The 16,072-nt window shown below is 43.2% G+C and overlaps 1 protein-coding gene across 10 annotated transcripts in view; it reads right to left on the bottom strand.

The window, feature by feature from the left end:
• Positions 1 to 240: 240 nt before the first annotated feature.
• Positions 241 to 16,072, bottom strand: part of LOC138446165 (uncharacterized) — an 87,978-nt gene continuing 72,146 nt past the window's right edge. For 4 of the 10 annotated variants that reach the window (XR_011259196.1, XR_011259178.1, XR_011259182.1 and 1 more), the window contains 2 exons: positions 1,812 to 1,966; positions 241 to 860 (listed from right to left, as the gene is read on the bottom strand). The gene's annotated coding sequence lies outside the window, so the exon portion shown is untranslated. Of the gene's footprint in view, positions 861 to 1,811; positions 1,967 to 12,573; positions 14,750 to 16,072 lie in introns of those variants that run through there. The other 6 variants (XR_011259180.1, XR_011259193.1, XR_011259192.1 and 3 more) reach the window with 4 other exon arrangements.

The raw sequence follows: 16,072 nt of genomic DNA on the forward strand, positions 1-16,072 counted from the left end.
CATTAATTCTATGTCTCCATTCTTAAGAGAGCCCAGATGCTGAGAGGAAAGCTGATTTGCTAATGCCTGTTAGCAAGAAGCTGAAGCTGTGATGGGGTGTCAGATATGGGGCGGGGGGTCACAGTTTAGGAAACCTTGGTACCAGGTTGAGTGCCAAGGTTCATTTCACTGGGTCCATGTGTTACCGAGTCTAAGCCCATACTGCTTGCTGTATGCCAGGCCAATAAATCAAGACACCAATTGTTGGAGCAAAGAAGAGTGACTTTATTCAGGAAGCCAGCAGGCTAAGAAAATGGTAGACTAGAGTTCCAGAGAACCATCTTGCTTGGGTTTGGATATTAGCTTCTTTTATGGAGCAAAGAGAGAAGGAGGTGAGGAGATAGAGTAGAAAAGGTGATTAGTTGTTGCAAATATTTCCTAGCTCTGGCCAGACTCCGAAGTTGTCCTTCAGTCCCTGAGTCGTGTCCGACTCTTTGCAACCACATGGACAGTAGCAATGCCAGGCTTCCATGTCCTTCACTGTCTCCTGGAGTTTGCTCAAATTCATGTTCATTGAGTTGGCAATGCTATCTAACCATCTCATCCTCTGCTGCCCGCCTTCTTCTCCTGCCCTCAATCTTTCCCAGCATCAAGCTCTTTTCTATGAGTCGGCTGTTTGCATCAGGTGGCCAAAGTGTTGGAGCTTCAGCATCAGTCCTTCCAGTGAATACTTAGGGTTGATTTCCTTTAGGATTGCCTGGTTGATCTCCTTGCAATCCAAAGGACTCTCAAGGGTCTTCTCCAGCACCACAAGGGGTGTGCTAATTTCTTCTTGCCTGCAGCCATCCACAGGTGGGCCTGATCAGGATGTCTCCTGTGAACTGAACAAAGGTATTTTAGATTAATGATCAGACACTGGGGGCAGGGTTCCCAGAGATGAGCCATGCTGTATAGTTTAAGCTGTGGGCAACATTCCTATAGTGCTTAACGTCTAGCAAAAACAATAAAATACAAAGGTTAAAGTAAAAGAAACAGATCCAATACAGAGTCCGATTTGTTCTTCCCTGGAGAACAAATCTCCACACAGCCTTGGAGGATGAAAGAGGGGATTTACTTGCTCCAGGTAGAGAGGTAAAGGCCAGGTGATGGCCACCTGAGGGACCCCAGAGAGATCCTGTGACCGCTGCCTTGGTTGTGGAAGTGGGGGTGGGTAGCAGCCAGGTAGACAGAGGGAGCAAATCCAAGAGAGCATTTCACGCTTATCTTTCAGGGAATCCTGAACCCTGCAACTGAAACCTCTTTCTTTAGTATGTCTCATGAAGAAACACAGAATAGCTCCAAACTAAAAAAAATCCGTCTTCGTCCGAAAGTTAAATTCCAGAGGGCAGAAAGAGTCCCCTCCTCACCTCCTCTTTCTTCATTGGCCCTTTCCCTCTGGGTTCCCTTTCCTACCCTCCAGCGGTTCTCATGAGTATTAGGTACATCAGAGTGTCTCTCGTTCCCCGCCTCAAGCTGAAAACCAGAACCAAGAGTCATGAGAAGGTCTAGGTCAGTTTTGTGAAGCTGCCAAATCTGATGGGCTAAGTTTCCATTCTATTTATGTTATGTATTTCAAAGGTTCATATTCATTGAGCCGTGAAAACTGCTCTGTTCCCAAGTTATTTAAAAGGACAAAAGCTGCATTGTCGGCAGCAGGCTTTGGCTTAAGTCTGAAAAATAACGAAGCAGTAAACTGGCCTTGAATTTCTTAAGGATACTATAGACATGAGGCAGTCGGTGGAGGGTGGGTTTCTGACCACATGGTGGAAGAGCTGAAGGCATGAGAGACGTACCTAAAGATGCTCTAGAACTTGCACGAGGCTGGTGCATCGGCGTCATGTAACATCTGCTTTGGAAAGAAAAGCAGAACTTTGACATTTTCACTTCTCTGGTGCTGTTATCACAGGAATGCATTTTGGTGCTCACCCCATCAGACATCTTCAATATGCTGTATGGAAACAAACACCAAGCAAACGAGAATAAACATAAGCAGAGACTCAAAGGCAGACTGAGGTGAGGAAAAGCTTCATAACAAAAAAAAAAGAGGAAAAAGAAAAAAGGGAAGGCTTTCAGAGATGTCCTGATTGGAAGCTGTTGGCATGCTAAAACTGCAGATGCTCCAATTAGCTGGTACATGGAAGACATTCCAAGCATCAAGGCTTGCGCTTGGGCGAAGAGCTTCCAACCATAAAGCCCGCCTGAAAATGGGATGCTTCTGACATAACTCAAACATTAGTGGGAGATGGAGGATTTGCAGGTACGTGGCCTCCACAGTCACCCTGCTGCCCTGACACAGGCTACAGCTGAAGAAGGCTAACTCCCCTCCTTGGACCAGTTCAAGAACTGTGCATATGATTCTGCCTAGGGAAGTGGTTCTCAAATCTGGCTCCCTGTTGAAAACTCTGGGGAATCTTAAAAAAATGATAACCAGCTCCAGGCAAGACAAATCAGAATTTCTCAGGATGGCAATGGGTCATTTGCTAAGATCTCCTAAGAGCTCCTCAGATAAATCTGATACAAAACCCACTGGATTGAAAATGTCTTCCCTAGAACAGTATCACTGGTATAAGAGGAAATGAGAAGGGTCATTCCAAGGGAAAATGAAACGGCTTTCTATTTCCTAGTAAGATCATTGGGAGATAATTAATCCCGAGGGAGCTAGCCACAGTAAAATAAGGTACTAGCCATTGGCCAGTACATGCAGGGTCTGCAGCACTAACTTTGACTGTATTGGATCAGAACCGAAGTTTGGTTTGGGCAAGGAGATCCAGTGCTCTGTTTCAGTAAAATGTGTCACACGGCTAAATGGGAATATTTTCTGTAGACTTTCTCATGTAACAGGGACTGTTTTCATAGCCAGCCCTGCAGTTCTCCAGGGGCTTTAATATCATGTTAGGTTGTTTCGGTAACAAAAGTGATTGATACATATTAAAAAAAAAACCAAAGAGACATAGATAAGTATAAATACGGACTATTAAGGAAAGTATAAAGAAAAAGTATGAAACTTTCCTCTAATTCCATCATATAAAGCTAGCCATTTTTACAGGTCCACTGTAATACATGTGCTTCCCTGTTAGCTCAGGCAGTAAAGAATCCATCTGCAATGCAGGAGACTCGGGTTCGATTCCTGGGTGAGGAAGATCCCCTGGAGGAAGGCATGGCAACCGGCTCCAGTATTCTTGCTTGGAAAGTCCTATGAACAGAAGAGCCTGGCAAGCTACAGTCCTGGAGTCGCAAAGAGTCAGACACAACTATGAAAGTGAAAAAGAAAGTCACTCAGTCATGTCCGACTCTTTGTGACCCCATGGACTATACAGTCCATGGAATTCTCCAGTCCAGAACACTGGAGTGGGTAGCCTTTCCCTTCTTCAGGGGATCTTCCCAACCCAGGGATCGAACCCAGGTCTCCTGCATTGCAGGTGGATTCTTTACCAGCTGAGCGACCAGGGAAGCCCAACACAATTGAGTGACTAGCAACGCCACTGTAACATATACAGACAGCATACACAGTAGTCATGCATTGTGTATATATATATATGCATACACATTGCTGTCTGTCTAAACTTCTTTTCATTTATCTGCAGGTTGGGCTCTGTATGAAGCACTTTTGATGAACTATTTTTTGAAACCTCGAAACAGAAGAGATTTTTTTCACCTAGGGTGACAGTATTAGTACTTACCTCATGGAATTGTTCTGTGTCAACATTAGTCAATAGACAGAAAATACTTGTAACGGTTTCTGACATGTACCAAAGCCTCAGTAAGTGTTATAAAGAGAAAGAAAAGAAGAGAGAGAGAGAGGGAGGGAGGAAATTTGCTCAAGTTAGAACGAGGCAGAATGAAGGTGAGAACTTAGAGCTGGATTTCTTACCTGACTGCTAAGTTTGGCAGTGGGGGATGTTCTGTGATTGGCAGGCCACTTGGCAGCACCCCTGGCCCCTCCCCAGTCAATGCCAGTCACAACCCCCTCCCCAGAGCATGGCAATCAAAAACATTTCCAGATACTGCAAAATATCCCTGGAGGGAGAAAAATTTCCCCCAGTGAGAACCACTGACCTGAATCCATAGTATTCTAACTCCCTTTCTCTCAGCAAAAATTTTTTTAAACAAATGCACATATCAAAAAACATAAATGAGATCCAAATACATATACAATGCTGTATTCTGCCTTTTCACTTAACGTCACATTGCAATAATTTTTCCACATTCATGACAATTGTCATTTTCAGTGACTGTGTCATATTCCTTTTTGAACATATTATCATTATTTTAATGGCACACTTGTGAAGTAGATTGTTGTCAAATTTTGCTATTATCACTTATCCCCTAATACATACGCACATATATGCTTAAGTATAAACGTATCCTGTCAACATTTTTTCTTCTCTCCCTTGGGTAAATTTCTCAGAGTAAAGTTACTGGAACAAAATAATTGAGATCTTGAAGCTTCCTGATAAATATTGCCAAGTTGCTTTCCAAAATAGCTGTTCAAACTCACAGCCCACTACCACTCAGGTCAGCGTCTGAACTGTGCTAGTTATGGATGGCATCATGGTTTTGATTTGCACTGAATAAAAGGGTTCTTTTATACTAAACTTCGTAAAAGTTAAAAAATAAAAAGAGTTAATAAAATTGGACTCATGATACGGAAAGAGCAAGTTCAGGGTCATACAGCCAGGATGGACATCTAATTTCCAACCACTCAGGGGGATGACAGCCATGTCTTGTATAAATGGGGCAACTTCCTTCTGTAACATTCTAAGAGTCAGATATGACTGAGCAACTTCACTTTCACTTTTCACTTTCATGCATTGGAGAAGGAAATGGCAACCCACTCCAGTGTTCTTGCCTGGAGAATCCCAGGGACGGGGGAACCTGGTGGGCTGCCGTCTCTGGGGTCGCACAGAGTCAGACACGACTGAAGCGACTTAGCAGCAGCAGCAGCAGCAGAATCCTTGCAGCAGGCAGATAATCTGCTGCGTCACTCTTCTGCGTTCTGTTTTGGGCAGAAACAGAGTCCTATATCGACTATTGGAATTTCTGGGCTCTGGCTTCCTAGCTGCATCTGGGGTGTGGATTCAAACTTCTCTGCAGACTCATGAGCCCCAGTGTGCTAGAACTTTCTGACTCCAAGGCCTCAGTTATTCTTAACATTTCTATGAAGATCACATGGATTTCTCCAACAGTGTAACTGAGGGCAGAGTAGTTGAGCTAACAAAAAAAGCTGACTAATCCAAGTGGGCTTTTAGCACAGCCTGACAGAACTGAACATATACTTTTCAGATTGTCTTTTGATACATGTTATGGACTGAGTCGCATCCCTCCAAAATCCCCTTAACCCCTAGTACTTTAGAATGTGACTGTTGGCAGATAGGGTCTTTAAAGAGGTAATTAAGATGAGGTCATACGTTTAGGCCCTAATCCAATCTGACTGGCATGTTATAAGAAGAGATTAGGACACACACAGAGGAAAAATCACATGAAGACGCAAAGAGAAGGTGGCCACCTACAAGCCAAGAAGAAAGGCTTCAGAAGAAATGAACCTAGCCAACACCTTGATCTCAGACTTATCAGCTTCCGAGCTATGAGAAGATAAATCTCTGTTGTTTGAGCCACCCATTCTGTGGAACTTTGTTATGGCAACCCTAGAAAACTAATATGAAAAGTAATGGAATTTCAATGACATTCGCTGAACACTGTCTTGGCCTGAGCCTCTATTTGAGGTACTGTAGAGGATAAATAAGGGCTTCCCTGGTGGCTCAGAGGATAAAGCATCTGCCTGCAATGCAGGAGACCTGGGTTCGATCCTTGGGTTGGGAAGATCCTTTGGAGAAGGAAATGGCAACCCACTCCAGTATTCTTGCCTGGAGAATCCCATGGACAGAGGAGCCTGATGGGCTACAGTCCACAGGGTCGCAAAGAGTTGGACACGACTGAGCGACTTACTCAGTCACTCAGAGGATAAACAAGATATTGCTCCAAGAATTTAGAGTCAAGAAGAGAAGATGTTGAATCATATACAATTATCTAGAATATCAGGCATAAAGTTAAAAGAAAAAAGTCTGTTATAAATTGTGTCCAAAGGCTTCAAAGCAAGGAGACAAGCATGTAGCAAGCATTGCACAGGTCTTAGTATGTGCCAGACACTGTTCTAAGTACTTTACTAAAAGCTAACTCACTCAGTTCTCAAAGTGCTCTTTCCAAAGTGGCATCATCATTTAACAATGTGTCCAAATCCCAGAGCTAGTAAGTACAAGAGTTAAGAGAGGGACCCCCTCTGAGCTGGGCCCAGAGACTGTGGGCTTAGAGGATGTTTCTCCTTAGTTGGGGTTAGGGAGAGCCTCAGGAAAGACAGATCTGCCAGACATCTTGTGAGTTATGCTGGACAATATGAATATTACCAAGGAGGTAAGAAGGCTTTACTGGTGTCTCAGAAGTAAAGAATTCCCTTGCAATACAGTAGACAGACTGAAATGTAGAAGACACATGTTCCATCCCTGGGTTAGAAAGAGCTCACGAAGAGCAAAATGGCAATCCACTCCAGTACTCTTGCCTAGGAAATCCCATGGACAGAGGAGCCTGGTGGGCTACAGTCCATGGGATTGCAAAGAGTCAGACATGACTTAATGACTAACCACCACCACCAAGGAGGCAAGACGGGACCAAAGCGTATTTTTCAGCAGGGGACCCACATTGTTAAAACTGAACCTTAAGAAGATGAATCTAGTAGCACCAAGTTGGAGGGAGGAGGCATGGGAAATAGGGGAATAAAGATTGATGGTTAACAATCATCCAGGTTTGCAGCAGTAGCGCCATGAGGGGACAGACATTGTGAGATAAATAACCACTTTATGGAGCTTGACACTGTGCTTCCGTCCTCACAATGGCCCAGAAAGGGAGCTATTGACATCCAAGTTAGCAGATAAAGAACCCAAAGCAGAGAGGAGTTAGATGTATGGCCCAAGAACTCACAGTCTGCGAGAGACAAAACTGGGATTTAAACTCCTATCCATCAGAATCTGAAGTCCTACTACTTTCTATCATTACCATGCATAATAGGCATCCATTCCCTGCTGGCTGGGATGGGACGGGAACAACTGACTCAGCAGTTAGAGATGGATCGTGGACCAGACGGGCAGAGAGAAGCTTCTGGTTTTCTCTTTTCTTCCACCCGCAGGTGCAGGGTTAACGGGCATGAAGGCATCACGTACTATTATTTCTTTGTTCAGCTACAATCTGACTTTCACTCCTGCATAAAATCTCATCCCCCGGGAACAGTTGCTGAGGCTACACACTTTCTGTTGACTAGGAGCCCTGGAGTTTTGCCCCTGAAAGAGGCCCATACACTGCAGGCTTGGACTGTGGGATCCTTACTCATGTTTGGAGTGCCTGATGCTTCTTCCAGAATCACAGAGGGAAGCTGGTATCTGTTGGGAGGAAAATGGTGTAGAAGGAGCTCTAGGCTGGATTGTAGCTCTTAAATACACACACACACACACACACACACACACACACACACAAAGAAGAACAGGCATTGAATAACATACTATCATAGACTAATGAGATAAATTGGAGACCCAAAGTTTATTTATTCTCTCAAAAAATAATCTTTATGAGTAGCTACTATATCATTTGTCATAGGATCATTAGTGATAATAGGTTCTAGGTGAATAATTAAAGAGCCTCATATGATCACATGATGTCTTGTTATCATGGGAGCAATATAGCGACACCTTTGCCATATTCTATCAGTTACAAGTTATCACAAGCCCTGGCTGGGGAAGGGATTATATAAGAACATGAAAACTAGGAGATGGGGTCAGAGGGGCACTGTAAAGTCAGTTCAAGACAGAAGCAGAAAAGATACCTGTGTTAGTCAATTCTTCAGGGAAACGGGACCCACAGGCTGGAGAGAGGAAGATACGAAGGTTTACTATAAGGAATATGATCTTGGAGGCTGGGGAATCTCAAGATCTGAGGTTGTCACCCAGAGAAGTCAATGATGGCAGGTTCCACTTTGAGCTGGGGCTGTCTTTGAAATTGAATCAAAACCATTCTGAGTCTCAAGACTGCCGGCTTTCAGGCAGGAACTGACACCACTGGGTTTTCTGGGTGACACAGCAAAGTTCAAACTAGGGAATATTAGAAATCATCAGAGAAAAAGATAGCTTACCTACAAAGGGATGGCGATTAGACTTAACATAGACTTCACTTCCCAACAATAGACACCAGGAAAGGGGAAGTATCATGTTGAAAGCGTTGAGGCAAAATGACTTAAAATCTAATAAAAAGAAAAATAAGTGGTAGCTATCAACTCTTGGGCACTTAGCATAGCATCCTGGAGGTCTGTGTTCAGCAGCACGATCATTTCATGACAGTGAAATACAGATGTTCAGACAGCCAAAGCGTCTGCTAGCCATTGGCTTTCAGTGGAAACGAAATCTGCAGGAGGATGGGAGGGATGGAGAAAATGAAAGCGGACACAGAAACTAGCAAAATAAATGGCCAAACATTTTTAACCATTTATACATTAATGGTAATGACTGTTCCTTGTTTTTAAGATGGTAGAATTGAAAATGACAGCAAGAAAGATACCAAGCATTCAATATGGAAAGTGATGAGATAATTTGTACCTCTTGAAAATGACTGAGAGGAAGAATACATTTAGAACTTGTTAGAAAAATGATTAGCTGTGTGTGAATATTGGAAATAAGTATGAACAACAGAAAGGATAAAAATATTCATCATCACAGGGAGAATATGTATTGCATACCTACACTGGGGAAGCCCTGTTTTATATACTGATGATGTAAGAAGAACAAGACAGAAAAGTCTCTAGCCATGTGGATTTATCCATTTAAATCAAAGTGTGATCTTACAGTAACTCTGGTTATTTGCGACACTGCAGAGACACCTACTTCAGATTTTCTTTCTAGAAATAGGAAGTACACATAAACCATAAATAGGGCCTACCGCTCATGGAGAAAGACTTTTTTTTTTTAAGTCCTCATTTTTTTCAACACTGCCTGGCATGCAGGATCTTAGTGCCCCGACCAGAGTCTGAACACCATGCCCCTTGCTTTGGAAGCACCAAGTCTTAATCATTGGCCCATCAACAAAGTCCCAAGAAAGTCTTCTTAGTGAGACTCTCAATTTCGTTGTCCTTAGCGTTTACATGACACATGTCTTCTCCCCATGGGTTTTACATGAAGGATTATCGGTCGCTGAGCTTTAACACGCAGACACAACTGAACACTAGAAGGTGAGAGGTGAGCCAGGCCAGGCAGGCTTGGGGCCGGGGGAAAGGGGCAGACCACGGGGAAAACCAAAGCACGGCGTGGGCTCAGGTGAGCAGGTATGGAGTCAAACTCCATTCTGTCCTCTGTCCTGAGCAACTGTGAACAAGCCTGCTACCTTCTCTGAGCCTCAGTGTACTCATATGCAAAAATCACCAGTTTACTGTGAAAACCACATGTCGTAAAGGACACGATCACCTCCTAGTAGGAGCTCTCAGCCAGTCAATAATAAGTGTCCAGGTACTGATGGGAGGGTCCTCAGACGCATTTTGTATTTTTAGCTTGGTTTAAACCCTTGGAAGGTATGTGCTGGTTCTTTTGCGGGTTTGGATTCCTTAGTACTGCACGAGAAATATGGTCATTTCTCAACACATATTCCTTAATTGAAGTAAATGAAATGAAATTGGATTGTATTGGCAATCTAAACACGATACAATTGGGACACAATAGAAGACGCCATCTCATTAAGGGCTGGTTTTCCTGGCTTTAAGAGAAATATCATAGCAATTCAGAGGAGAGGGAGATTAAAGTAGGTTCACCAAGCATTTACTGGAGACATGTGTTTACTGAACTCCTGTGCCCGGCATCATGCCAGTTTCTCTCCTAAACTTTACCTCCTAGCAACACATGGTAAAATACTACTAACTCTATTTTACAGAGAATCTAGAGGTTCAGATAAGCAAAGTATCGCAAAGTGACCAGGAGGAAAGCATCCGGAACAGGGGCAAAGTAAGCAGCCAGCTCTCTCTGTCCCCCTGCACCCCTCCTACCCTTGTCACTCAGCCCCCAGCTGGGGCTGGGGAGGACGCCTCTGCTTGCTTTCATTTATTTCTCTTTGGTTTCTTCTGCTGCATTGGCTGAGATGCCCTCAAAATGCCCATTTTCAATTATAGCCTGCAAGTCTCTGCTTTGAAAAAACATAATTTATTTTCCCAGTCAGACCAAATAGAAACATAATTGTGTGTTTAAATGCTAATTAACCTTTCACAGCTGTATGCTTCTCTCTCTCTCTCACTTATTCTCAGCAAATACGCAAGACAATTCTCAACTCAATTTCTTTCCTTGAGTCCACCTCGTGGGAGGTCTGCTGATGATGGCTAGGAGGACCTCTGCACTTGAATTAAACTCCTTTAGAAAGAGGAGATGACCGTGGGTGTGATCACTCATGTGCTTTTGTCTCTGCATGGAGAATTCTGAGCTCCCCTCACCATAGGGTTTGCCTGGTCCATTCCAAGGATGGTCCCATGGAGGTCCCCATAGATGCCATTCCCATTGACCATATTATTTCCCCCTGTCTGAAATCTCTAGTTGTCCCCAAAGGGCATGGACTCTGAAGGCAGGCAGCCTGCACATGTAAATGAACTTCCTGCATCACACAAACCAGCTTCAAGTTTATCTTATCAATCACTGCACATCAACATCAGAGTCTCAGTCTGCCTCCCATCACCCATTCAATGGCTCCCAGTGATTTGCCTTGAGAAAATGACCTGAGGATTTGCTCTCCAGGGGAGTCCATAATCCCTCCCTTGCACCTTTCCACTTTAGTAACCAAAAGTTTGTTTTTGATGTCTGTGAGTCTGTTTTGGAAACAAGTTTTATTTTAGATTCCACATATAAGAGATTTCATATCCTATTTGTCTTTTTCTGTCTGACTAATTTCACTCAGTATGATAATCTGTAGGTCCTTGGGTGCCACTAGAAGTAAAGAACCCACCTGCCAATATAGGAGACATTAACATTTTCGAGTTTGACTCTTGGGTGGGGAAGATCTCCTGGAGGAGAGCATAGCAACCCACTCTAGTGTTCTTGCCTGGAGAATCCCATGGACAGAGGAGCCTGGTGGGCTTACAGTCCATCAGGTCCCAAAGAGTTGGACATGACTGAAGTGACTTAGCATGCATGCAGGTCCTTGTGGTTAACATATACACACTACTACATATAAAATGGGCCTCCCTGGTGGCTCAGGGGGTAAAGAATTCACCTGCAGTGTGGGAGACCCGGGTTTGATCCCTGGGTTGGGAAGATCCCCTGGAGGAGGGCATGGCAACCCACTCCAGTATTCTTGCCTGGAGAATCCCATGGACAAAGAACTGTGTAGGCTACAGTCCATGGGGTCACAAACAGTCAGACACGACTGAGTGAATAGGCACAGCACACATATAAAATAGATAATCAGTGAGAACCTACCATAAAGCACAGGGAACTCTACTTGATATTCTGTAATAACCTATATGGGAAAAGAATCTGAAAAATAGTAAATATATGTATATGTATAACCGAATCACTTTGCTATACCCTTGAAATTAACACAACATTGTAAATCAACTGTACTCCAATATAAAATAAAAATTAAATTTAAAAAAGAGTCCATACTCTAGTTTGATATGTATAATTATACAGGCAACAACTGCGATATGACTTTTTAAAGGTGTACAATTAAGAACTGAATTGTGTGTAATATGCTGAGGGATAAGGAAAAGGGGCTGTGTGTACTTCCTTTGCAAACACAAAGCTGAAGTCTTCTTTGTGATTTAATCTTCAACTCAGAATCCTGCTTGAGTAGTATTTTAAGAATTAGCACATTTCTCATTATTAATTAATGATTACCAAATCCCCTGGAGACTGTACTCATTCACTTATTTAACAGATATTGACTGGGTTCCTACAGGGTATTAAATCAGAATGTTCACCTATGACCAGGTTCTCTGAGGAAGACCAGAGTATGTGTGCTTGTTGGGCAAAATCTCTCTAGAGACAAAACTGCATCAAACTCCATATTACTAATTGAGCAACTGCTGCCTACATTGCTTTGGAGTGAAGGGAGTTAGTTGGATAATCTTAACTACTATAGACTTGGAGCAGGGGTAGACCAATGGCCCCATTTTTGCCCCTGATACTGACTTTACCCATTGGCCAGATTTACGTGTGGACAGCTTCATCTACCTTGGATATTAATAGGGAAATTAAAAGTCATTCTTTTATGAATTTCTTTTCATCGAAAGTGCTGACTTGATCTTTAAGAACAAAAATGTGCCTTGCACCATGGTAGGAAGTGTATATTCATTCACTCACTTCTTCATTCCTTAAAAGCACAAATAATGGGCTGAACACTAGGAAAGTCAATTTATATTCAGGGACTCATTCAACAGATTATTTACCAAGTACCAACTACATGTATATCTCTACTAATTAATGTACCCCTCACAAAATGACTCTACTCATTTTATAGATGAAGAAACTAAAGCTTGGAGACCCCAGACAGCTTTCTTTTCTTGAAGTATGGGTATATTATTTTTTATTTTTAAAATGTATTTATTTTAATTTGAGGATAATTACTTCACAATATTGTGATTTTTTCCAGGCATCAATATGAATCAGCCATAGGTATACATATGTCCCCTGCATCCTGAATCCCCCTCCCGCCTCCCTCCCCACCCAACCCTCCAGGTTGTCCCAGAGCCCTGGCTTTGGGTACCCTGCATCATATATCAAACTCACGCTGGTTATCTATTTTACATCTGTGTCTCCTTTGCTGCCCTGCACAGAGGATCATCAGTACATCTTTCTAGATTCCATGCATATGCATTAACATATGATATTTGTCTTTTTCTTTCTGATTTACTTCACTCTGTATAATAGGCTCTAGGTTCATCCACCTCATTAGAACTGACTCAAATGCATTCCTTTTTTATAGGTGAGTAATATTCCATTGTGTGTGTGTACCACAACTTCCTTATCCATTCATCTTCAGGCAGCTTTCTTAAAGCCCATCAGGTAAGTGGAGCTGTCAGAGATGAGACCAAGTTATCCCAACTCCAGGGCTTGTCTCCATGGTAACTCAGGATCACTCCCCATATCTTCTATGACTGCAGACATCTCTCTGCAGGGATACGAGAGCTTAACACAGAGCTCTCAGCCCAAAAGCCAGCACCCTGAACCTCTCCCCAAGTTCTTGTGCTGTTTTTTCTGGTGACACATTGTTCTGCAGGCTCTGACTCTGGCTCCAGGTTGATTATCAAGGACCATTCATTCTGCAGCATTTTCCAACCTGCCTGCCCATCCATTTCCTGGGCTGATCACACCGAAACCTACTAGGTCAGGACGGAACTCAACCAGTTCATGGCCCTTCTCTCAGGCAGCAGACAGGAGCTGGGCCTCTGCAGGGAATCCTGCATCTACAAGATCATAGGCCATCCTCGGAGACAAAGGAATTACTCTGGACACGGGGAATGGGTTTTGGTGAATGAGGAGGTATGAACTTTACAAGGAGGGGCAAAAAGCCTGCTCCATCTCTACGGATAGCACAGGGCAGGGGGAGAACACAGCCACCAGAATCAAAAGCAGAAAACGTAAGTCAAGACACTTATTGAGCAGGACTTCCCCAGTGGTCCAGTGGCTAAGACTCCACACTCCCTAAGCAGGGAGCCTGGGTTCAATTGCTGGTTGGGGAACTAGGAACCCACACACTACAGCTAAGGGTTTGCATGTTACAACTAAAGAACCTGGATGCCTCAGCTAGAAGACCCATGTGCTGCAACTAAGATTCCACACAACCAAATTAATTAATTAATTAATCAATTTTTGTTTTGAGATAGTTGTTGAGCACGGATCCTATGCCTGGCAATGTGCTGAACAGAGAGTCACATCAGAGGTGGCTCCTGCACTCAAGCACTCCACTGTATCCTGCAGGATCTGCGGAACTAGACATGGCAGAAAACGGCCGCCGCCCGGGAGCCTGGAACTTTCAGAGAACCAGTGTGATTCTGCAGGTCTTCCCGGCACACCGCTCTGGATCTCCTCCCCTGGCAAAGTCAAAATATGTTCTGACTCTCTCTCTTAACCAGGGGTGATGGGTATGAAAAAACACACCTACTAGGTTAATGAAATATAATGCTCAAATCAAGCAATAAAATTGTCCATTCAAACACACTTTCATGTCTCCATGTATAATCAAAAGAAGCACATTCCCCCCCGGGAAAAATTTCTTAAGTCCGTGTGCCAAGTCCCTCTTCTATGAGCCCATTGATTTCCTAAATAACATCCCCGGAGGCACATCCTGAGGAATGTGGAAGAGGGGGTCATCCTGGTTTGGTGCTACCATGTGGCTTAATGGTTTAAGTCCGAGGTGTCCTGATCCCTGACTCCTCGGAGACTCATCTGGGGAATGTGCGGGAACAGTTCGGTAAAATGGATTCCTTCTCCCGCTCCGTTTCTTCTGTATTCTACAAGTTCAGTGTTTTCAAGTTCGCTTTCCACTGCACCTGACTTGTCATCTTAGTACACAATTTGTATGTACATGAACAGCTTAGAAAGTGTTCTCATAAAAAAATTAGGTTTGCAGTCTTTGTCGATGGATATGGACAGGCTGCCCCAACATCTCTTCTTTCCCCCAGTATACTCCAAGGCCAGGACACTGTGAGGGTCTCACTCTGGATCTGCAGCCACAGAAAAGAGAGGGTAAGACACAGATTTAAAACAAGAACATGGGTGAGGTATGGGGTTTCTAGGAGAAAGTCATTTTCTGGCTTTTTTTTTTTGCAAGAAAACTAGTAAAACTTGTACTTGACAAATTGTATTCAATATTAAAAGAAGTTCTTAATAAACATGCAGGCAATTCCTATAGGAACATACACCAATCTTTTTTTTTTTTAAGATATCCACCATTTATTATTATTATTATTTTTTTACTTTACAATATTGTATTGGTTTTGCCATACAGCAACATGAATCCACCACAGGTATACACGTGTTCCCCATCCTGAACCCCCCCTCCCACCTCCCTCCCCGTACCATCCCTCTGGGTCATCCCAGTGCACCAGCCCCAAGCATCCTGTATCCTGCATCAAACCTGGACTGGTGATTCGTTTCATAGATGATATTATACATGTTTCAATGCCATTCTCCCAAATCATCCCACCCTCGCCCTCTCCCACAGAGTCCAAAAGACTGTTTTATACATCTGTGTCTCTTGTGCTGTTTCGCATACAGGGTTACCACTACCATCTTTCTAAATTCCATATACATGTGTTAGTGTACTGTATTGGTGTTTTTCCTTCTGGCTTACTTCACTCTGTGTAATAGGCTCCAGTTTCATCCACCTCATTAGAATGGATTCAAATGTATTCTTTTTAATGGCTGAGTAATACTCCATTGTGTATATGTACCACAGCTTTCTTATCCATTCATCTGCTGATGAACATCTAGATTGCTTCCATGCCCTGGCTATTGTAAACAGTGGTACAATGAACACTGGGGTACACGTGTCTCTTTCAATTCTGGTTTCCTTGGTGCATACACCAATCTTTAGGCAACTCACAAGTTAAATATATGAATGAAGGGAATGGGGAGGGTGGTGAGAATTCTTTCTGAACATTTGTTTTTTCAAAAAGAATAGTGTTGGGGGCTTCCCTGGTGGCTCAGTGCCACAAGTTAGGACTCAGGACTCTGAGCTTCCAATGCAAGGGGCATGGGTTTGATCCCTGGTTGAGGAACTAAGAGCCCACATGCCACATACCCCCCAAAATAAAATAAAAGGTAAATAAAAAGAATATTTGGGTATACAAATGTATGAAGTAGAATGAGGGGGCACCTATTTTTGCCTAGACTAGGAGGCTCAGTGGCTACTGTGGAAAAGTACTACCATTTTCTTGCTGGATGAGCAGAAGTCTCAGAGGGTGGCAGGGCAAAGTTTGGGAAATTTTCCTAAGTTCAACTTTGGCACCCTGGAAGTTGAGTGTTTCTTTTTTTTTTTTTCCTGA

Source organism: Ovis canadensis, chromosome 9 (assembly GCF_042477335.2).
Source record: "Ovis canadensis isolate MfBH-ARS-UI-01 breed Bighorn chromosome 9, ARS-UI_OviCan_v2, whole genome shotgun sequence".
Lineage (NCBI taxonomy): Eukaryota > Metazoa > Chordata > Mammalia > Artiodactyla > Bovidae > Ovis > Ovis canadensis.